The 25,221-nt window shown below is 35.6% G+C and overlaps 1 pseudogene; it reads right to left on the reverse strand.

The window, feature by feature from the left end:
- Positions 1 to 22,237: 22,237 nt before the first annotated feature.
- On the reverse strand, positions 22,238 to 24,733 carry LOC110198258 (large ribosomal subunit protein uL24 pseudogene; annotated as a pseudogene).
- Between the last annotated feature and the right edge of the window lie 488 nt (positions 24,734 to 25,221).

Here is a 25,221-nt window from a genome sequence, read left to right on the forward strand (position 1 = left end):
AAAAGTTGCAGGATATAAGACAAATACACATAAATTATCAGCATGTCTTCTTATGATCAACAAAGCCCAGTAGCAAGAGATAGAAAGATAAATTCCATTTGAAATAACTAAACAATATAAAATAACTGGGAGTCTACCTGCTAAGACAAACCCAAGAATTATATGAAAACAATTATAAAACACTTTTCGCACAAATAACATCAGATCCAAATAATTGGAAAAATATCAGTTGCTCATGGGTAGACTGAGCTAACATGATAAAAATGACAATTCTAATTAATTTACTTATTCAGTACCATATTAATCAAATAACTAAAAATTATTTTATAGAGCTAAAAAAATAAAATTCACGTGGAAGAACAAAAGGTTCACTGCTTTTTCCTTTCTCTTATTTTTTTTTCCTGTGAATTACTGCATATCTCTATTGCTATTTTCCTCCTATTTTATAGGTACTCTAAGACATCTAGTTGGCAGACATACCCAGGAAGTTTTATCTCTCCTCTTTCCTTTTCAGTTTAAGTCCCTTACATTAGTTTTCCAAGATTACAACAAATACATATTTTGTCAGTGAACTTTAGGTATGCCCCATCCCTGGGTGAGAGCTCATTGTTCTATATTTTAAATTACTATCTGAAATCCAAAAGCTATTCTCAGATTCCAGGTATTCATGATCCAAAAGTCTCTTTAGGTGTTTCATGTACTGGAATGCTATTTCAGGTGACCAAAATTGCTATGTTCTACTAGCATATCTATGCTCCGGATTTTTTATTACACAGTAACTGGTATTTCAGTTGTAATACTAGAGACTCAACTTGGTTGAATTTTGTAAATCCTAACAAAATACTTCCATTGTAGGCAGGAAAAGTGAATAAAAATACCTTAGAACTCCAAAAATCTGAGGTTTTCTGCTGGCTCTTCTATTCCGGAGATAAAAAATTTGACTTCTCTAATCCTGTTTGCTCATCTATAAAGAAAAAAAGTTTAAACAAGAAGAATTCCAAGTCAGCCCCCTCTTTGAGTCTACAATTTTATGAAAAAATAAATATGGACAGTCAAGATATGTTTATTTGTCTTCTAAATTTTTTGATAAGTCTATATTATCGAAGAAATTCTTGAAAAGTTGCTCCATTATTATTTCTACAGGACAAAATATTAAGAATAATTTCCAACTATTAGAACTGTCCAAAACCAGAATGTTTTCCTAGTCATGATTACAGGGAGAATGTGAGTGACAGAAGCAACCAGAAAAGTTAAAAGTGATGAAGAACTGCTAATCCTTTGAAGGTCTTTAAGACCTTTCAGAAATCTCAATATTCCTAGGAACCAGAATAAATATGATCTGGAATCTATATGATCTGAAATCAAACAATCTCACAGTTAGAAGGGAACTCTAATTCATCATTTGCTTAAAAAGAAATCTAAACAATACCATCCCTATAAGTCCATATTTAGTGGACGTCCAAAGATTAAGGACTTTAAAAGATTAGTGTGTGTGTGTCAGTGTGTGCATATGTATACACACACACACATATACATATATAAACACATACACACATATATGAATATGTATATATGTATACATATGCACATATATGTGTCTATGTATATGTATGCACAGACATACGGATATGTATATATACACATTCTTACATATATATCTATATATCTATATATCACACATAGATAATTTACTATACTAATCAATGAACAACACATTGATATGTCTGTCTTTGGGTGTGGGGAATTTTTTTTCATTTTCTTATCATAATTCTAAATTGCTTTCCAAAGTGATTAGTTGATTGACAGTTTAGTACCAACTTACTAGGGAACCTATCTATCTTGGTGATGCAATGGATGGAATGATGGGAATGGAGTTAGCGAGATCTGTATTCAAATCAGTCCTCAAGACACTACTAGTTATGTGACCCTAAGCAAATAATTTAACCTCTGTTTACCTCAGTTTCCTCTACCGTAAAATGGGGATCATAGTAACGTTTATTTCCCAGGGTTATTGTGAGGATTAAGTGAGATAATATTTGTAAAGCACTTAGAACAGTGTTTGGCACATAGTAGATGGCTTGTTTCCTTCCTTTCTCTCTTCTCCAAATCCCTCCAATATTGACCATTCCAATCTTTTGTTATCTTTGCCAATTTTCTGGCTATGATATGAAAATTTCCAAATTGTTTTGATTATCATTTATTTTATTTTGTATTATTTATTTTATTATTAATTTCTTTTATTGTTTATATGGAACAGTCTTTCATACAATCCTTAAAAGTCTGCAATTATTTTGAGAAATGTGTTCATCCCTTGACTGTTTATATTAGAGGATGGCTTTTGGTTTTATTTATTTACATTAGTTCCCTACATCTCTTACATATCAGATCCATATAAGAAATATTTAATGCAATGGTTTTTTTTCCCCAATCAACCACTTGCCTTCTTAATCTAGATCTGTTGATTTTGCTCATGAAATTCTTTTAATTTCATGAAATCAAAATGATTTATTTTAGGTATTCTTCCCCTAACATCTATATGAGAGTTATTCAGACATCTATAATCACTATTACAAGTATATAAGTACTTTGAGATATATCTGATCCTATGATCTTTAATATCTAGACTTTCTTGGCATGACAAAATCCTTCAGCTTTAATGGTATGTGATTAACTAGACAAATATCTATTAGGCATCTATTATGTGCCCAAAATTATATTAAATGTTATAGATATAAAAATGAAAAATAATGCATTCTCTAACTTCAAGATGTCTATAGTCTAATGGGGGATATACTGGGTGCCATGTATTATAAATTGCTACTATGGTACCTGGACTTACTTCTGATGGCTTTTTAATGACCCTGCTTTCAGAATGATTACATTTCACCCTGAATTCTATTTGTATCATTTCAGCGCTCAAAATGTTTTAATGGAAGATAAGGGAACTTTCCTGCCTACAAAATAAAGTTGAAACATTTTATCTTGTCATTCAAGGACTTCCATAATCTGGCAACACTCCATCTTTCAAGGCTTATCACATACAATACCTGTCCAAAGACTATGTCCTAACCAAGCTTTACTATTCCTTCTTCCCTGTGTAGATCTTATAATTTTCTTCCTTTCTATGTTTTTTTCTTTATATGGGTAGCCTGTGTCTGAGACGATACCCCAAATGTCTCTCCCTTTACCCACTGAAATCCTAATTTTCCTTTAAAGCTTAATTCAAATGCTGAGTCATTTAGGTTTTGTTTGTTTGTTGTATCTGTTAGATTTCAAACTTCAAGAGAAAAGGTTTTATGTCTTACACAAATTTTGCATCTCTCCCAAAAGCTAGTACTTTATATATACAATAGGAGCTTAATAAATATACATTGGATTGGATCTGCAATCAGAACATTGAGGTAAGCTTCTGATATACAAAGACCATGAGGTCAGAACTGATTCCTAGATATCATGAAGCCCATATTTCCTGTGCTCTGCTGCCTGCACATGATGGACAGCTCTGATATTAAAAGGTCCTCCTTTAATTTCTGCGACATGCAATCTCATCAGTTAGGACCCTGCATATTGGCCATTATAGATGTTACGTTTGTTTCTGTCAGATTATAATTGCTGTTGGAGGGCTTCACTGTGTTCTCCATAAAATCCTGCAACACTTCACCCAAGAAATACCAAAATTCTAGTGGTGAGACAGATGGTATGGCTCTGTAATGGGATTCTCTTGTCAGGCTATTCATTTCATTTGTGAAAATTTCCTTTGCATATACCTGATGATGAAGCAAAAAAAAAAATGTGCTTGCAATAATCCCACGAATTCATTGAATGTCTTAATCTTGAAGGATGCATGACAAGTGAGGAATGTTATAATGATTCAAGTCTAGGCTCTTCTGTCAGGAGAATAGCATTATTCTGTTCAGGGATCTCTGTATTATTTGGTTTAAGACACAAACAAAATCACTTTGATAAGAATTCTTGATTTTTTTTTAAGCTGGCATTAACTCATCAATATTCCACAAAGCAGTCACTTAAGCCCCAGGGTCTTCTCAGGTTATAGTGTGGAGGTCATGTTCAATTGCTTATTGGACTACTTGATAAATGTGTTATACTGCCAATAGTTATCTAACTTTAATGGGTTTCCCCCTCATCTCCAGTATGATACTGTATCATGAACCTGTAATAAATAAGGGACAAACAGGTCTTCAACATAATGGAAATCTAATGCTAGAGAACCTTTCTAGAAATCACTGCAGCATGAACCTTGTAAACTCAACAGGTACAAAATGCCTAGAAACACAGGGGAAATAATAACATTATACTGCATAGCAGTGACCCTTAGCATAACATGCCACCTCTTTCAATCTTTCCCAGGAACCAGACCCATTCCAGTGGGTTAGCAGAGTCTCACTGAATGAAAATCAAAAGTATTTTTCAACTAAGCAGGGAATGGAATGAAGCAGCCCTTTTGCTTGGCTAAGGCCTCACACAAGTAAGGGTGTCAGTGAGTTTGATGGTCTTCAGGAAGGAAAGGAAAACACAAAGACCACTTAGAGTTCACAGCAGGTTGGATTTATTCCAATTATATGCAGAGCAGATTAAGCATTTAGCAGTTTCTGCAGAGGTTGAAGGAAGAGGCTTTGGTCTGTAGTTCTTAAATCATTTACTCTCACTTTCTGCTTCCTACCTTAGGTTATAGGGGTGTGGTATTCTGGGCTGTCTTGTTTGGGTGGAGCAGAAACAAGCAGTAGATAATAGACTCATTCTAAAATGACCCACCTTCCTTGGTATAGGGGAGTTTTGTACCCTTCATGAGGCTTAGGTTGAAAAGTAACAACAGTACCCATATGACCTTGATTAGGGACTTTATTTCTCTCACCTTAAGGGACATCTTGCAAATCAGTTTAGGGAAAGACCTGGGATGAGAGTGGGGTGAGAACCTTAAGACATGTGATCTTACCTCTAGGAGGAGGTTGCAGCAGCCCAAGAAGTATACCGTCTGGTAATAATTTATTTATGTATAAAGCAGAGTACAAATCTCCCTCTCCTGGAAGCAAGTTCCTCTAACAAGAACACAGGCTTATCCATCTTGTTTCCCGCATTATTTTCTTTTAGGAAATATTCCGCAAAGTACCCCCATGGTAATGTGAATAACCTAGTCTAGCTGCCATAGGAGAAGATAGAATGGAAGAAGAATGGGTAGGGAGAAAAGGGGACTCCTTCAAACTCTAAGACACAGCAAAAAAAAATGGGTAGGTGTTGACAAGAACAGCAGATAACCTATACTTTGAAAGAGAAAAAAGGCCAATGGTACTGACTCACCATAACCCTGAAAGCAGTTGGAGAGAAAAACTGATTTAACATGACAAGAAAGAAGAGTTTTTATATACTCTTTCCTCCAAATAAGCCTAACCATGTGAAGCTTGAGTGCCAGAGAGACAAAATAAAACGTAAGACTGAGTAACTGACTGTCGGATTTAACTATAAAATGCACCCTTTGAGACTGGTTCTATATAGGCTGTTAGAGAGCTAGTCTCCAGAGAAAAGGGATGAGTTCTGTTTGCTGGAGTAGAGTTAAAACTGTAGAGAACAGTCAGAATGGCTGCACACCATCTGCCTGGGAAGGTTGTGCCTTTGGAGGGAGAACAACAAACTGAGCTGGGTGATTGTGGCCATGGTAAGATGACCAAGGCCACCTAGTGAGAATAGAGAAGAGGTATACTAGGTCTATCGAGGAGAGTGAGTAACTCATCACTTGCTGTGACTAAAGAAGAGCTTCAGGAGGCAAACAATATTTTTCAGATAAAGGAGACCTAAAGGGGCATTCCAATGATGGAGAACCTGCCATCAACCCTAACTGCTATCATTATAGAACAGTTCTGTAGGAGGATGGATTACAGAGAAAGTTAATTTCTATGGATGCATATATGTGTCTTATCTACTTCTATTAACCTAAAAATAAAATTAACCATATTGGCAGCCTTTTGGAATTGTGTGTGTATAGGGAGAGCTAGTAACTACCCTCAAGGAGAGCTTTATACTAATATTCTCGAATAATTTTGGAGTAGGGGAATGAATTGGAGATTTATTTGTGTCAAGAATGACTACAGGAAAGTGGGATTATCTGATTGCCACTGCATTTTGTTCAAGAACAAGACAAAGATTTTCCTTCATTAAACCTAATTAATATTGTCCTACGTAAAGACTTCTCTATTTATACACAATCCTACTAGTACTTCCCCACCCTCTGCAAAATCTCAAAGGCATAATGAAAGGTCCCATATGTACCAAGATATTACCGTATATTCTTTGTGGGAATAAAGAATTAGAAGCAAAGTGGATGCCCACTTATTGGGGCATAGTTAAACAAATTGTTATATATGAATATCATCATCGAACAACATTTATTTAGCAACTATTCTGTGCCAAACATTGTGCTAAAGACTGAGGATAAATACATGAGGATGAAGATTGAGGATAAAAGCAATGGCAAAAACATAGTCCTTTTCTTCAAGGAGCTCCTGTTACACAATGGGGGAAACAACATGCAAACAACTATGTACATACAAAATATACATAGTGAAAATGGGAGGTAATATCAGAGGGAATGGGCTAACAGCCAGAGAGACTAGGATTCTTACAGAGAGTGTTTGAGCTGAGAGTTTTTGGAAGCCAGGGAAGCTAAGTCTGAGGTGAAAGAGAATATTCAACATATTGGGGGGGGAGCAGTGATTGAAATGGCACAGAGTTGGGAGAAGGGGCGTTGTGTGCAAGGGACAGCAAGAAAGCTAGTATTACTGGAATGCAGAATATGAAGAAGGAGCTAGGTAATTCAGTGAACAGAGCACTGGGCCTGGAGTCAGGAAGACCTGAGTTCAAATCCATCATCAGACGCTTACTAGCTGTGTGTCCCTGGGCAAGTCACTTAACCTCTGTTTACCTCAATCCATTGGAGAAGGAAATTGGAACTCGCTCCAGGGTCTTTAGCAAGAAAACCCCATGGACAGTATGGTCTGTGGAGTCACAAAGAGTCAGACATAACTTAAAGACCGAACAACAACAGAGTATGTGGAAGGGAGTAAAGTATAAGAAGACTGGAAAAGTAGGAAGGGACCTGATTATTCAAGGATTTAAAAGCTTGAAAGAAGATTTTATATTTGATCTTGGAACTAATAAGGAACCACTGGTATTTAATGAATAGGAAATGACATAGACTTACAATTTAGGAAGATCACTTTGGCAGCCATGTGGAGGCTAGACTGGAGTGGTGAAAGACTTGAGGCAGGGAGACCAACCAGAGGACCATTACAATAGTCTAGGTGTGAGGTGATGGGGCTTGCACCAGGATGGCAAGTGTTTGAGTGGAAAGAAATAGTCTTACATGAGACATGCTGTAAAGGTGGAAGTGACAAGACTTGGCAACAGATTGATTTTTGAAATATGTTCCAAGGAGGATTAAGGATGACACCGACACTGTGAGCTTCGGTAACCAGAAGGATGGTGGCACCATCAAGAATAATAGGGAAACTTAGAAGAAGAGGGGATTTGAGAGGAAAACTGATGAGTCCTCTTTGGGCATGGTGAGTTTAAAATATATCCAATTAAGTTGGATTTCCAATTAAAGATGTTCAACAGGCAGTTGATGGTTTCAGCCTGGAGGATGTGGAAAAGGATAGGATGGGATAAATAAATTAGAAAATTATCTGCATAGAGATGATAACTGAAACCATGGGAGCTGATCGGACCACCTAGAGAGAAGAGAAAAGGGCCAAGGAGAGACCCTTGGAAGATAGCCACAGTTAATAATGCCATACTATTGTTCTGTAAGGAACGATGACTGTGAAAAATTCAGGGACACCATGGAAGCTTTTCATAGGCTGACACATAGTGATGCAAGCTCAACATAAAGAACACTTTATACAATAATTCTAATAATAGAAAGAAAAATGACACTGACCAAGCACAGGTTTTTGGTCAATGCAAAGACCAGTAATGACTTCACAGAAATATTAGTAAAGCCTACCTTCTCCTTGGTAGAGAAGTGGTAGACCACATCAATGAGTTAGGCTGCTAGATATTATCAGTGTATGATTTGTTTTGTATAGTAGTTATATATGACAAAGGAGGGTTCTATTGGGGAAAGTCACTGGAAGTTGATAATGATTTTTTAAAGGAAAGTATGAAAAAAAACAGTTTCATAAAATACTCTAATGGAGAAAAGTCATCTTATTGCAAGAGTTTTTAGCTGCTGGCTAAGCTATCAGTCTTTCTTTTCTGTGACAGTTCATTTAGGAAAGCTTTAACGTATTTACATCACCTCCCAAAATGTAGTCTATTAGGTATACTTTAATGAGTATAACATCAGTTATTTGTAATGAAAAGGGCTGTTTTCTCTAATAGAGTTCAATAATGAAGAGAATACATATATATGTGTGTGTGTGTGTGTGTGTGTGTGTGCGTATACATATATATATATATATATACACATATATATATATATGTGTATATATATGTATATATCTATCTCCATATTTTTTAGATGCAGTAAATCTCCTTTGGGTATCTTTTCCCTGATAATATATCAAATCCCAGAAATTGTCTAAGGTGTTTACATATCGGTATATATGTGTATGATAGGGGAGGGATTGGATATTCTCTGATGGCTTCAATTAAGCTGAAAGAGCTTTGAGTGTGGACAGGGTAACTGAGTCATCTAAGGACCAGACTAGTCAAACTGAGGGATGGAAGTTTGATCACCATGTAGTGATTTGACAGTAGCAAGGGTATGGGAGGAATGACACAGCAACTGACAAAAATAGTCTACTCATTATTAGAGGGTTACCATTTATATCTGTAATATGAAAACACACAGAGCAAAGATATGAGTCTTTATTGTTGTACTGAAGACAGGATGATTTCTTTAACCCAGGTAACCAATTAGTAATTATGGATTTTTTTAAGGGTATTTTAAGTGTTTTCTTTTCAGGAACTTTTAGTACCCCTAGAGGAACATAAAGCTAGCTTTCTTACCTAAAGCTAACTTTCAAATGAATGTAGGTTATTATTTTCAATTTGGTTTTGGTATCTGGTTGTATGCTGAAAAAATGTAGAAGATACAGAAAAGTCAGTTAAAATTATTTTTCATTAACAATAAAAAGTGAGGGGAGGAAGGAAGGGGAAAGAGTTTGGGAAAGCAGGAGGGAGGAAAGTGATTTGTCCAAAGTCATATAGATAACAATACTAGCAATGTTAGGATTCAAAACTTCTGATTTTAAACCCAGTGCTCTTTCCACCAGACAATGAATGATGCTATCATGCTATGACTCCTATAAGTTTTCCCCCATAATATCTGTTATATCATCTTATTCTTTCTTGCCATCATTCATTTTTAAGTGGCATAAGGAAGCACTTTGCCACCTCCAAAAAACAAACCACTCATTGAATCTTATTTAAACAAAGGTCATATCTACCTCACAATTGTTAATTCTGACTTAAAGATAATGTCTGAAAACTACCTTGCTTTACTCTGAACCTTGAGGCTCAGGATTATTCTCCACATACTTCCGAAAAACTTGTATAAATTGATTCACATTCAAAAAGTACTAATTCTTAACTAATTTGACTCTCTTGATTGGTTATAGAAAGCCATAAGCCTGAGTTATTCCTTATGATCAAAAGTTTGCACATGAGTCTGTTTTAGAGTCCTATATTTGAAGATACTTATGTGAGAGGAAATTTCATATCAGCAAGGAATAATTATAATATGTTCTCATGAAAATTTTTGTGAAGTGGCCTGGCATTGTGAAGAGAAGGCCAACTATGAGATGATGAAAAACTAGGTTCTTGCTTTGCTTCTGACCAGGGGCAAATCACTTAAATTCTCTGTATCACAGGAATATCTCTATGTTTAAAGACAAAGGTAGGATCTGCCTTCATGGAAGAGATTTCCATGCACAAGGAGTTCAAACACCATTGAGATCAAAGGTCCACATACACACATGTGTGCACAAACACACACAAAAATACACTCACTAGGGACAAAATGGTCATGATAAAAGAACCCCATGATGGCCAATGTTATCCTCTGTGTTTGGAGATTTAAACCTTAGAGGCTATCTAGTCTAACCCTCTCATTTTACAAGTGAGGAAACTGAGGCATAGAAAGGTAAGATGCCTTGCTGACATGTAGAAAGGTAGACACAGATGTAAACAGTAGTAAAGTCAGAATTTAAACTCAAGTCTTTTGGATGGCAAATCTAGTGGGGCTTTTTTGGATCATCTAACATAGATTTAAAGAAAAGAAAGGAAAAGAAAGGAAAATTTAGAAGTCCCTTAATCCAACTCACTCATTTAACAGAAGAGGTCAAACAGATAAGGGTACAGAAAGCCAAAAAGTTAAGGAGACTTTCCCTAGGTCCCATGAGTAGGAAGAAACAGAGCTAGAACTTGAATCCAAGATTTTTGACTCCAAATACAGCATTCCTTCCATTGTGCTTGAAGTCCTCTTTTAAAGCACAACTATACTGGGCAGAAGAACATGTAAAATTCATAAAATTTGTACAGGAATATATTTTACAGATTCTCTTTTACCTCATAGGAAAAAAAATACACTCTTTGAACTCTGGGTATTGGAAAGGAGACAGGCTGGAGACCGAAAAAGGAAACAAAAATTTAAGAAAATGGAAATCATATCATACCCTTTAAATTGTAAGTTCATTGAGGGCAGGGGCTGTCTTTATTAATTGTATCCCCAGTACTTAGCACAGTGCCTCGGATATCATAGGCCCTTAATAAATGTTTATTTGGTAGGAATGGATTGTCAAGGACAATTTTTGCCTACTTTACAATTTTACCTAAGACTTGCACCACTTGTCATAATGGTGGTTAAGTATAGGAGATTCAATTTCAAAATGACAAAGAGGAATTCTCTATCATTTAATCCTTTAATACATCAGTTGATCATTTGTTCACCAAGAATTTATTAAGAACGAACTATGGGCCAGCCACTGTGCTAGGCAACAGGGATACAAAGTAATAAATAAAAAAAGAGTCATGTACAAATGGCAATCATGTCTTTACATCAGTACTCTACTAGATGTAATGATTAGATGACTCAGGTATGCTGTTAATTAATAGACTATATCAACTATTATTTAGTGGCAAAGATAGACCTATAGTTTCAAAATTGTTCCTTTTACCTGAGTCCATAGCTATCTGGTGAGAGTGACATGACTGGGCCTGCAGGCAAAGACCATTAAAACATACAATTATATATTGTCTCCCATGCTATTTTTGTTCACAAGGAACCTCTTAATCCTCTTTACTGCTCCTAATATACCTTAAAGAAAACAGTGGCTACTCAGAGATGCCAGTATAGAAAAATGGGGGGCAATAACAAGTGGCAGAGAACTGCTTATGGGGTACTTACAACTGGAAAGAGACCAAATAAAGTGTTTTTTACACTAAAGAATTGTCTGCCAAAAAGTTTACTGGGGACTTTTCTAATAAGAGATTATCTGAAGGGCAGCTAGGTGGTGCAGTGGATAGAGCACCAGCCCTGGATCAGGAGGGTGTCAGTTCAAATCTGTCATTTGACACTTACTAGCTGTGTGACCCCAGGCAAGTCATTTAACCTTGATTGCCTCGTCAAATATTTATACACATACCTACATGCATACACACACACACACACACACACACACACACACACACACACACTCTCTCTCTCTCTCTCTATATATATATATATGTATGTATGTATACATACACACATATACATACATGTGGAGAGGGAGACAGAGACAGAGACACCATCTGACAGATGAAGTTAAGTCCTTGCAACTGCATTTTTTTCTTCATTTTGCATGGAGAACATATATCACTTTAGAGTTTGTCTACAAGTTCAAGGGAAACTCTCAGTAATTAAAGAATTTGGTTAGTGCAAACAGTTAATCTGAAAAATCCAAATCGCATTAATCCTCTTTGTTCTCAGTAGGGTAGTTTTCCTATTAGTCTGTATTATCTCATTTCACTGGGTCACTGGAACAATATGAATCCCAGGTACAAATTAAGTTATGAATAAAAGAATAAAGGCCAACTATTAAGCTACAGAAATGTCCTGATTAATGCAATTTTAACCTTTAGCAAAATAAAGGAACTGGGTATGCCAGAGGATAGTCTCAGAAATATTTCCTCACTATTCAAGGTTTTCTAGAATTAGAGACTTAATAATCTATAGCAGGTATAAATATATGTAAATTCTACATCTTAGAATACCTTGCAATAATATATTATGTAAAATAGCAATCAATTATACAAAAACCAATTTTGAAAGTCATCCTGTTTCTTATTTAAATACATTTTGCTTTACAATAACATTTTCTATACAATCTTCACAAAGGGCATATAATTTGCATCAAAGCATTTGAGATAAACAGTCAAGTAGTTCTTATTATTCCCTTTAAGATTAGCGCCAGAATAGTTCCTTTTAAATTGAGAAACTAATTGTAATTAGGTCTTTTAAAATGTTACCAAAGATAAGGAGCTACTAGATTTTAGTCAGGAGAAGGGGGGTGGGGAAGGAGAAGAGAAAACACCCTACTATTGAAACTTCATTTTTATTTCAGACCAAAAGAACTATCTTTTTCATTGTAATATAAAAATGATCAACCTGAATAATTGCATTTACATGCAAGAAAAGATCATTTAGAACTTAGTATCACACCTAAGAAGTCATTAGTAGATGAGAAAAGAAAAAAAAATGCATGTAGCTAAACCCCAATATTTATGGGCTGTAACTTTAGGGAGAAATTTCATGGTACACCACTGCAAATTCCTTAACTCTTGTCTAGTTTGAAATTCTTACCAGGTTATTCCAGGTATATCACCTGACAGTAGAAAGAGAAATCACTGAGTAGTCTTCTGTTTCTAATTTTTAATGTAAATGGTTTTTTTTTTGCTTCCATTTATTTATTTATTTATTTATTTATTTTCATTTATTCATTTATTTATTTATTATTTATTTTGATTTATTATTTTTTTTTAGTGAGGCAATCAGGGTTAAGTAACTTGCCCAGAGTCACACAGCTAGTAAGTGTTAAGTGTCTGAGGCCACATTTGAACTCAGGTCCTCCTGGCTCTAAGGCCAGAGCTCTATCTACTGTACCACCTAGCTTCCCCCAAGCCTTCTATTTCTAGTAAAACACTTCACCCATCTCTTTACCCCAAGAATATTGCTTTTATAACTCAATGAATTGTAAGAATTTCCAATTTCTTTAGCATAGAGATTACTAAAAAATACTGTATTACTTGATATTTCATAACAAGTACTTCATAGACATAACTTTATTTCTTTGAATGCAGGTGAAAAGTGCAATTATCTCTATAATTCCCATCAAAAACCTTAAGCCCTGCCCTGCCCTGCCCTGCCCTGCCCTGCCCTGTCCTCCCTTTTTCCCTCTGTTCTCTTCTCTGCCACTCCTATTTTGACTTCCTTTCTCTTCTCCCTTCCTTTCCCTCCCCTCTCCTCTCCTTTTTTCTATCCTCCCCGACCTTCTGCTTCCCATCCCTCTACTCTCCTTTCCTCTTGTTTCTTTACTTTATCCTTTCCTTATGTATAATATTCTTGCATCAGGATCACAGATCGCAGCATTTCTGCTAACAACAGAAACCAAAACTGTTTGTTCATTTATAGTTTAAACTGGAAGCTTCTGTCAATGCTATTCAGACACTCCAGAATTTTGGATTCATGTCTTGCCCATTTATAACTAGGGCAGGCTGTCCAAATCAGCTCCAAACAGTGTCTTCCAATTGGAATCTTCTCAGCCAACTGCCAAGCAGGTTTATAATTCTGTAAAGATTCTGACTTTTTTCATCATCCATAATGTAATCTTTATACATTGTATTAAGCAGAAACCCACCAGCTTTTAAGTTTGCTAATAGAATTCTCTAATCCTTTGGGGGAAAAGGAAATCTGCTGTGATGCTTCACTCCCATGTGGAGAGATTCTAGCACACTGTGGAATAACCTAATGATATCACCACAAGGAAATTCCTTACCATGTGAATGTACGTCACTCCCTAGCATGCAACTAGAGAATATTTTGAGAAAGTGCTGGGGAGAAGAACACTCAATCCCCAAGCCCTAGACTAACACTCAGAAGACCTAGTAGATTCAGGTCCTAAAATAGTCATTTAGCAACATGGTCTCATGCAAGTCCTTTCTCCTTCTCTCCCTTTAGTTTACTTATCAGTTAAATAAGGATGTCATTCAGTCAAAAGTATTTAAGCACCACCTGCTATGTACTAGTTACTATATTAAGCAATGGGAATACAAATAAAGGCGGAAAAAATAAAACAGCCCCAGCCCTCAAGAAACTCACATTCAAAAGAGTGAGACAATACATAAAAAAGAAGCTGAAAATGAGGGGGTCAGGAGTTTCTTTGGAAAAAGGCATGATGACGTCACATGAAGTGCCGCCAGGTGGGAAACGGTGAAATGGTTGCCCTCAGTGACCTGCTTAAACAGAGGATTTGGGAGGAATTCTCTAAAATCCATTCTCTATTCACTCCAATAAGAGGAAAGGAGGGGCCCTAGGCACACGAGGTTCTGACAACATTGGAGTAAATGAATGATTAAGTCTCTTCTAGCTCCACAATGCTATTCTGCTATAAGACTTAGTAAAGAGCTTTGTATGTAGTAGGATTTCAACAAATGTTTGATAAGTTAAATTGTTCAGTTTTGTTTTTTCTTTTTGCTCTGAGTTCAAAAGTAAAGGAACTATCAGAAGTAGGGAAAAGGTTACTTATTTAATAGTTTATGATAGTTTCATTACAAGAACAGAAAAATACTCTCAAGAAACATATTTTAGGGAAATACATAAGGGACAAAAATAGAAATGAATGTTATGTATCACAGAATATGATAAATGCTTATGGAGTTTCAGAGGCATGTCAGCTCTGGAAAAGGGTTCCTGAAAGACAGTAGAATTTGACCTGGTTTTTGTATAAGAGACAGGATTTTAATAAATAAAAATGGTAGCAAGGGTATTGCAGATGGAGGGGATAACATGAGTGAAGTTATGGGAATGGAAAAAAAAAGTATTGACTGTGTAGAAAGTAGGGAGTAGTCCAGCTTGGCTTAAATATAGGTATGTTTAGGGGATTGTTGTGAGATAAGACTGAAAGATAAAAAATATAAATTAATGTAAGAAAATCAGTCAATCAACCAATAAGCATTTTTACTAAGCACCTATGATGTGTCAGACATGGTCTTAGGCACTCTAGGAATTAAAAAGACAAAAAAAAATATAACAGTGCCTGACTTGAAGGGGCTTATTATTACATTTATTTATTATTATATTTTATTCTATATATTTGGTGAGATAACATGGATTCATATCATTATATATGAAATGTAGCCTATGGATTTGACTTGTGATGTCATTGATATTAGGTAATCCCAGAGTAGTAAACTTCTTCCAACAATGCAGGTTGATACCTTCTCTACTACTTATATTGTAAGAAAATTGCCTAAATCACTTAGAAGCTAACTCACTTGATGAGATCCACACAGCCAATTTATAACAGAAGGAAGTCTATTCTATTAATGACACCACATTGCCTCTTATAAATAAAAATAAACACAAAGAAGGAGAATAGAGAAAATCATGCACAGGATGACTATAACAAGTGTTAATGGAAAGAACAACTGCATTCACACACACACACATACATAATTAAAAATGAATGTCGAAAAATTGTGAAGATAAAGCATAACTCAAAAGAAGACATCCGAGAAGACACTCTCACTCTACTCTTTGGCAGAGGTGGGAGGTCCATGTGTTGTATATTGAACATATTTTCTGACTTTTTTGATGTACTGATCAGTTATTCTGATTTTTTCCTCATCTTTGTTTGTTTGTTTTTTTTAAAGTACTATTTGTTGTATCAGATGGCTCTCTTGGAGAGGAAAAGGGAGGTATTCTGGGTATATATAGTAAAGGAACAAAAAATGAAAGAAATCAATTTAAAAAACTTATTTAAAAAAACTGAACAAATACAAAGTCAGGATAAGGAGTCTGGTCAAGACTGTTAAGAAAAGGAAAGCAAATGAAGGCTTTTGAATATAGCAGTGATACTATTATACTTGTGTTTTATAACTGTGTATGAGATGGATTGGAGTGGGGAAAGACTAGAGCCAGAGAGACTAACAAGAAAGTCAGGTACTAGTGTAGGCCACAAGACACTGAGATTCCAAATTAGAGCGGTGGCAATTAGAAAAGTAGTCATGAGTAGAAAAAGTAAGTCCTTATGTAGTAATTACTGACAGGATCTTGTGATTGATGGATACAGGGGGAGATGAGAGAAGGAAGAATAAAAGATGAAAATTTCAAAATTTCCCCTTTGAGAGGATGGTGATGCCAGAAACAGAAAGAGGTAAATCAGGGTAAGGAATTGGATTGGAAGAGAATATAGCTACAAGTTAAACACCAAAAAAAAAAAAAAAAGACCATACCCACTAAAATTCCTTGAATTTTTCAAGGTAATAAGAAAATATGGCATCAACTCTATTCTTATAAAATAGAAACTTAGAATTATTTTTACATAGACATGCACCTGAGAATATTATGAGGACACTTCACATATACATAGCACTTTGAGGTTTAGAAAGTATTTTTTCTTCTTCACAGAGACCCTATAATGTAGATATAGAAATATGATTATCCTTACTTTAGATCAGCAAACTGTGCCTTACAGATGTTAAGTGATTCACTAGTGTTGGCACCAGAATTCAAAATAAGGCCCCTTCTGAATCCATTTCAATTGTTCTTTACACTATGACATGTTTATAGGAAGCCAAAAGAGTTTAAGGATTTTTTTTTTCTGGTTGTGAGCCAGGAATTTTTTGGTTACATCTCTACTGAAACTTGACACACAAGTTTTTGTTTTGAATCTGTGTTTTGAAAATAGCATATTACCAAGGGTGATGGCATATGTCTATAGTTCCTACTGCCAGGGAGGCTCTGACTGATAGATCATTTGAGCCCTAGAGTTCTGAGCTTCAGTAGGGCTAAAGCCAATTAGGTGTCCCCACAAAGTTCAGAATCAATATGAAGATCTCCCATGACTGGGGAGGTGGAGGTGGGATCAAGCTGTCTAAGAAGGGGTGAACTGGCACAGGTTGGAAAAAAAAGTCAAAGCTTACAAGCTGATTAGGCTTCGTCCCACAGATAGCTTCCTTTTGGCTTTCACCAGTATCTGTGGAATTCAGAGCTATCCTATTTATGATTCTATTATTTATTATTATCTTCATCATCATTATTATTATGTAAGAAAATAAAGAATAGCTAGCATTTATATAGTCCTTTAAGGTTTGCAAAACACTTTGAAAATATTTTATTTTATCCTCAAAACAACTCTGGGAGGTAGATATTATTATTCCTATTTTGTTATCTATTAACCAACACACTGTGTTGAGTTGTTTCAGTCATGTTGGACTCTTCATGACCCTATTTGGAGTTTTCTTGGCAAACACAAGGGGGTGTTTTGCCATTTCCTTCTCAAGCTCATCTACAAATGAGGAACTGAGGCAAACGGGGTTAATTACTTGCTCAGTGTCATGTAGCTAATAAGTATCTAAGGCTGGATTTGAATTCAGGTCTTCCAGACTCCAGAGCCAGTACTCTATCCACTGTGCCAACTGTTCTGCCCCATTAACCAACACAAACTCTTGTTAAATGCACATGGAAAGTGTCCATCAAATCATGTTAAATTTAGTAGAACTGAACATTTCAAATACAGTAAACTCAAAATTTGTTCATTTTTCTCACAGAATGCACAAGTCAGGAAGATGATCACTGGGGCTCCCAGTCTTTGCAAAATCTGGCAGAGCTGCTTGGGAAGCATTGGGAAAGCATGACACTTTTCCCCAAAGGGGGAAAAATCACTACATCAAAGTGATCATTGTTCCATTTGCTTTTTCATTGAATGCTTCCAGGAGAACCATTACTTCATTCCAGGCTTTCTTTCTTCATAGAATCCTTTTAAGTTAAATGCTATAGTGTTTATTGTTGTATCAAAGATCAGAGCAGTTGGAATCAAATATTTTCAATTGTTAAACACAAATCACTCTGCTGACTACAACCATAGGAGACAACCTTTAAACAGTGGCTGATATTTAAGTACCTGAAAAATGCCCTACTGGTTTGAAATCAAGAGCTATCCAATAAAAGCATTAACCACCCTACTGTTAGGCTTTTCTCTCCTCTGACAAATAACAGGATTGAACATTCCCTCATACTTAACAAGTAGATAAATCTAAATCAAAGAAGCTTTGCAGTAGAAAGACTGGAGAGTTCACTAGGTCACAATACAGTAACCCGTAACACCTTATAGTGAATTAGCAAAGCAATTTTTCCTATGTGTAAAATAGGACTACTTTTATCCTTACCACCTTAATTAGTCATCTCTGTTCCATGATTGCCTCTACTCCTCTGTTTTTAAAGGAAGGTTACTTCCACCAAGAGCATAGTATTGGGTATAAAGCGCTAAATTTGGGGTCAAGAAAACCTCAGTTCAAATATGGTTTATGACACATTCTTGCCATATGACTATGGGAAGTAATTTAACTTCTAGGAGTCTCAGGCAACTCTCTAAGACATTCAAGTATAAGTCACGTGTCCTTGACATTCCCTACTAAAGTCCTCCTCCAATAGTTTATCAAGTCATGAAACTGGCCCTGAGTTACTGAAAAATATGCCAACAGAACATGAGCCCCAATCCAAGCTACTTGAGAGGCTTAAAGAACAAGTCTGGAAATGGAATAGCTCTGTTATCAAACTATCTGAGGATCAAACTAACTGAGTTAGAATTGGCTCATCACCAGAAGGCTGTTCATTAGGTTATGAATATTTAGGCCATGGAACCATTTATTAAAGTCATAGGTGGTTAGGTGGTTACCATCTGCATTAATAAAGAAGGCACTGTGGTATAATGAAAAAAGGAATGGACTTCAACTCAAGAAGACCTGCTATAGACAATTACTAGTAATGTGATAGTGGGCAAGTCACTTAACTTATCTCAGTTCCGGCTTGCTCATTTGTAAAATGAGAATAAGAGTGTCTACTTTATTTATGGGGGCAGCTAGGTGGCAGAGTGGATAGAGTGCTGAGCCTGAAGTCAGGAAGACACATCTTCTTGGATCAAATCTTGCCTCAGACACTTAATAGCTACATGACTGTGGACAAGTCACTTATCCCTGTTTGCCTCAGTTTCCTTATCTATAAAATGAGCTGAAGGAAATGGCAAACCACTCCAGTATTTTTGCCAGTCTCCTTGTTTTGCTCAATTCACTCTGTATTAGTTCATATAAGTCTTCCCTGGTTTTTCCAGACACCATCCTGCTCATCACTTCCTATAGCACAATAGTATTCCATCACAACTATATACCGCAACTTGTTCAGCCAATCCACAATTGATGGGAATTTCTTTAACTTCCAATTCTTTGGCACCACAAAAATAGTTGCTATAAATATTTTTGACCATATAGGTCCTTTCCCTTTTCTTTGATCTCTTTAGGATACAGATATTGCTGGGTTAAAGAGTGGCCACAATTTATAGCTCTTTGGGCATAGTTCCAAACTGTTCTCCAGAACACATGAACTAGTTCACAACTACACTCACAGTACATTAATGTACTTATTTTTCTACATCTCCTCTAACTTTTGTCATGTTAGGGAGTCTGATGGATGTAAGGTAGTATCTCAGAGTTGTTTTATTTTGCATTTCTCTAATCAGTAGTGAGTTAGAGCATTTTTGCGTAAGGCCATAGATAGCATTGATTTCTTCTTCTGTAAACTGCCTGTTCATATCCTTTGATTGTGGAATGGCTCTTATTTTTGTATTTGAGAAATGAGGCCTTAATAAAAGAAACATGCTGTAAAAAAAAAAAAAAATTAGGGGCAGCTAGGTGGCACAGTGGATAGAGCTCTGGCCTTGGAGTGAGGAGGACTTGAGTTCAATTCCAGTGTCAGACCTTTGACACTTAATAGCTGTGTGACCCTGGGCAAGTCACTTAACCCTGACTGCCTCATCAAGAAGAAAAAAAAATGATATTCTTTGTCTACAGCAAAATGTAATTTCCCTGATTATATCTTTTAACTGTCTATTTTTACTATTGCTTTGTCTGAGATCGTGATTACTACCCCTGCCTCTTTCATTTAAGCCTTAAGGAGAACAGATTATGTGCAAGTACCTTATTTTAACTCTTTGTATGTATGTCTTAGTGTTTCAAGTGTATCTCCTACAAATAGCATATTGTTGAATTCTAGTTTCTATTCCATTCTGCTATCTGCTTACATTTTATGAATGACTTCTCATTCACATTCAGTTATGATTACTGCATTGTTTCTCCATCCTATTTTCTTTGGTTTATCCTTCTCTCTCTCTTTTTATTTTCTCATCCCACCCCCCAAAGTATATTTTGCCTCTGACCACTGCCTCCTGTAATCCACCTTTCCCTTTATGATCCATCCTGCTTCTCTTATTTCCTTTCTGTTCTACTTCTCTGTTGGTAAAGATAGATTTCTATACCCAACTCTGTGTCTGTGTGTGTGTGTATGTGTATATGCATATATGCATATAATTATCCTCTTCGAACCAATTCTGATGAGAGTAAGTTTCAAGAATTGCAAGCCCCACCATTTTCTACTTCACTATAAAAACTTTTTTGTGTGCCTCTTGTATGTGAGATAATTTTCTTCTTTTTTCTTCTGCCTTCCTCTTTCCCCAATTTCATTCCTTCATTTTTTTTAGATGAACCCAAAATAATTAACCCACGCCCATTGCCTTTATATAGACTCATTTTTATTGCCTTATAATGGTAAATTCTTAGGAGTTTAAATGTATCTTCTTCCACTATAGAAATAAAAAGTTTTACCTTATTGAATTTTTTGTAGTTTTTCTTTCATATTTACCTTTTTATCTTTGCCTTGGGTTTGAAAGTCAAATTTCCTATTCAGCTCCAGTGTTCTCATAAGGAATGTTTAGAAATATTCACTTTCATTAAATGTCCATTTTTCCCCCTGAAGGATTATACTTAGTTTGTTTGGTAGGTTACTGTTAGTTACAGTCCTAGCTCCTTTGATTTCCAGAATATTCCAAACTCTTTACTCCTTTAACATATTATCCTTACTGTGGCTCCATGATATTTGAATGGTTTATTTCTGGCTTCTTGCAATACAGTCAATTTTCAATATTTGTGTGTTTAATTTTCTTTAATTAAAGCATTCATGTGATTTTATAAGTAACCACATTTTTGTTTTTGTGTTGGCAACTGTGCACATTTGTGGGTATGTGGTAGAGAAAAAAAAAGAGGCAGAATATCCATTAAAAGGAACTTATAAAATTGTTTGTGAAACCATTTCAGAAAGTGATAAAGTAACCTCTGAAGTACACAATTAGAAAATTGAAAAAAAAATGGAAAAATGGCAAAAATTTGTGGATAAATGAGATGGAGGTCACCTCTACCCTCCTGCTTAAGTTCCAGCTGGAGGCCAGGAACTCACCTTGAGGCATATGCTTTTTGTTGAGAATAGTTCAACTATATAGCCAAAAGGGAGATTAGAGAGGGAAGGTTTCCCCTTTCCCTTTTTTATCTCAGTGTTTCTCTGACATGTCTTCTCTTGTCCATTCCCATCAGATCAGGCATTGCCTTTACTCTCTTTTGCATCTTATGAGTTATTTCATGGTTATGGTTAGGAAAAATGCATACTATCAAAATTAATCTTTTGTTATAAAGAATTATATGCATATTTTCAATAATTTCTAAAGAAATATTTTAAGTTTTGGTAGTCCCAGGAACCTAACCCCCTATTTCCCATAGGTTCAGTGTTTCAGGATTTAGATTTCTGACTTTTACACCATTTTCTAGTAATGCTACTCTTAAAATCTTGAGGATTGACTCTTTTATTCTTGAACTAGGTGCTCTGGAACTTAACCATAATATTTCTGGAATTTTCCCTTTGGGGATCTCCTTTCAGATTGGTGATTCTTTAAATTTCCATTTAACCCACTGGATCTAAGATACTGACCCAATTTCCCTTTATAATTTCTTTAAATATGATGTCTAGGCTCTTTTTTTTTTTTGATGAAGGAGTTTGGGCAATCCAATAATTCTTAAATTATTTCTTCTTTTTTTTAGTTTTTTTTTCATTCTAGAAATTTAATTACAGCCATGTAATTTTTTACTCTTGCATTTTCTCAATAGTTTCTTCTTTATATTTGCCCTTTTCCTTTCCTACCTGGTGAGATTTGGCTTTTTGCTCAAGGATCTTTTTGCGATCTTTGTCCAGTTTTAGCCTTGTGATAACCACCTTGCTGGCATGAATGCCCACATGGATAGTCGTACCATTAATCTTCTCCCACTGCACATGCTGAATGTAGATCACAAATTTCTTTCTGTAAACGTGGACTACCTTGCCAATTTGCTGTCCATTGTAGTATCCTTGAACAACCTGGACTTCATCATCTTTTCGAATGGGCATGGAGTGGACATTATACTTCTGTCTCAGCTTCTTAGAAAGAGAAGACATAATTTTCCTCCATCTGTGGGAAAAGGCATTGAAATGCCTCTTGCAGTTCTTGTTTCGGTCAGAGGTCACAAAGGGATTGAAGTTAATTTTGACCTCAGAGCCACTGCAGAAGAGCAATTATTTCTTCTTGATCTATTCCCCTGGTCAGTTATTTTTTTCTGATGAGATATTTCCCTTTTTTTTTCTTTTTCCCCCATGTTTTTAATTTCTTTTTATAGTTTCTTGCTGTTTTGTGGAGTAATTAGCTTCCATTTCACCAATTCTAATTTTTAAGAAATTATTTTCCTCAGTGAGCTTTTGTTCCTCTTTTACCATTTGGCAATTTTTTTAAGGAGTTTTTTTTTCCTTTTCCAATATTTTTGTGCCTCTTTTACCAAGCTGTTAATTTTCTGTTCATAATTGTCTTGCATCACTTTCATTTCTTTTCCCATTTTTTTCCTACCAGTCTTACCCCTTTATTTAAGTCTTCTAGGATGCCTTGCTGGCCTTTGGTCCATTTACATTTTTCTTTGAAACTTTGATTGTAGCTGTTTTCACATTCTGAGTTTGTGACTTGGTCTTTCTTGACACTTGAACTAGCTTTTTTATGGTGAACTTATTTTTGTTGTTGTTATTTGTTCATTTTTCTAGCCTACTTTTTGACTTTAGACTTTATGTTAAAGTGAGCTCTGCTCACCTGGACACAGGGAGACATAGTCCCAGTGTTCAGGATTTTTTGTGCTACTGTTTTCAGAGCTAGTTCTGAGGGTCTGCAAGTTTTTGGTGCTTCTAAGGTGGTGTGATCTGGGGAGAGGTATGGTCACTACTCTCCTGGTTTATGCTCTGGTGTTTACCCAGTAAAGTCTACTGCTCCCCTATAGCTGCCAACTGCTAGTTCTCATCTCTGGGCTGAAATTGAGATTAGGTCCCTTGCTCCCTTGTGACTGACCCCCCCAGGGCTTTTCTCCACTCTGGAATTGTGACCCAGAACTGTGTATGGGCAATTCAACAGAGTCCTATGCCCCATGCCAAATCCCCTATAATTTCTTTCTGACTAGTTTCCTGACCCCTTTCATGACAGTTCATGAAGCTGCTGCTGCCACAGCTGCCTCCAAAGCTCTTTGCTGTTATTGCTGTAAAAAGTACAGCCCACAACCTTGTGTCACAGACCTCTTCTACTAACCTCCTAAGTGTTAGGCTGGAAAAATATCCCATCTTGACCTTTTGTTGGTTCTGCTGCTCCACAGTTTGATTTGAGATGTTACTTTAAAATTATTTGGAGGAAAGTATTGGGAGAGATTGGCTGGGTAACTCACTCTACTCCACTATCTTGGTTTCAATGATGATCAGTAAAGAAAAATAATAGACCTTTCAAATATTTGAGGAAGAGATATTTAGTTACTTACTTACTTACATATTTCCTGGTATAGGCTGTATCATCACAACAGGTCCAAACTGTTGGGGGTTTTTTTAAAGCAACATTCAAACTTAGCCTTTTTGTTTTCCCCTTCCTCTCATGCTTATTGCATAATGGACTAGAAATCATATTTGATTGACAAGTGTAAAATGTTCCAAATGGAAAAAAGAGCATGCTTACTAGGCACATTTTAATTATGAAAAGATTTTTTAAAAAAAACCCATAAAACTAGTTCTACTCCACTGAGATGAAGGATTTAAAAAAAAAAAACAAATCAGCAGATATGTTACTTTCCCCTGAATACCTAAGTACAAAGTGTTATGCCTAAAGGAAGGAATCATACATGGTAGGAGGGAGAAATATTATAGAGGTCATAGATAACAGATTATTATATTACTATACATTATCATTAGAGTCTTAACCTGGATTCCTTTGAACCTTTAAAAAATAGTTTAATAACTTTTAATATAATTGGTTTTCTTTATAATCTCACATTTTTTTTTGTTTTATTAAAAACATTATTCTGAGAAGGCATCAAAAATCTTTACCAAATTGCCAAGGAAGTCTTTGGCTTAAAAAAAAGATGAAACATTTGTGATATAAAACATATATTGCAAATGTTATGCAAACCCCAATGGGACAGTGTCTATAGTCAGAATGATCAGCTAATATAATCACTGCATTTAGTACTCAGGACTTGAGCTCAAATACCTGTAGGCTATTCCTTTAAATTCATCAGTCTTCAGAGACATCATATCATATCAACTATTTTCATCATATGGAAGAGTATGCCTAGAAACACATCATTGCTACACTTGCTGCTATATCTTTCTTTGCCTATATGTAATGAATGCCTGTAAACTGCCCCCCCAAAAAATAAATAAAAATATAAAAAAGTTAGCCAAAAACTTGGATTTTATGAATCTATATAAAGAAACAGTAACTGATTCATCCAATCAATTAAAACTGTGAACTCAATGAATATGAATTACCTAATACTTTTTATAAGCTCACTATTAGCAAGACACATATACATATAAATGTGTATAGATGTGTATGTGTCTATGTATAATCATCTTATTTGATCCTCACAACTTTATGAGATAGGTAGTACTGATATTAGCATACTCATTCTAGAGATGAAGAAACCAAAACCAAAAAGAAAAAGCTTAAGTGACTTGTCCAACACAATAAAGGACAAGTCAAGAAATCAAACCCAGATCCTTGAAGTCCTCTTCTA

The sequence above is a fragment of the Phascolarctos cinereus genome, unplaced genomic scaffold (genome assembly GCF_003287225.1).
Source record: "Phascolarctos cinereus isolate Bilbo 61053 unplaced genomic scaffold, phaCin_HiC Scaffold_5;HRSCAF=322, whole genome shotgun sequence".
Classification (NCBI taxonomy): domain Eukaryota; kingdom Metazoa; phylum Chordata; class Mammalia; order Diprotodontia; family Phascolarctidae; genus Phascolarctos; species Phascolarctos cinereus.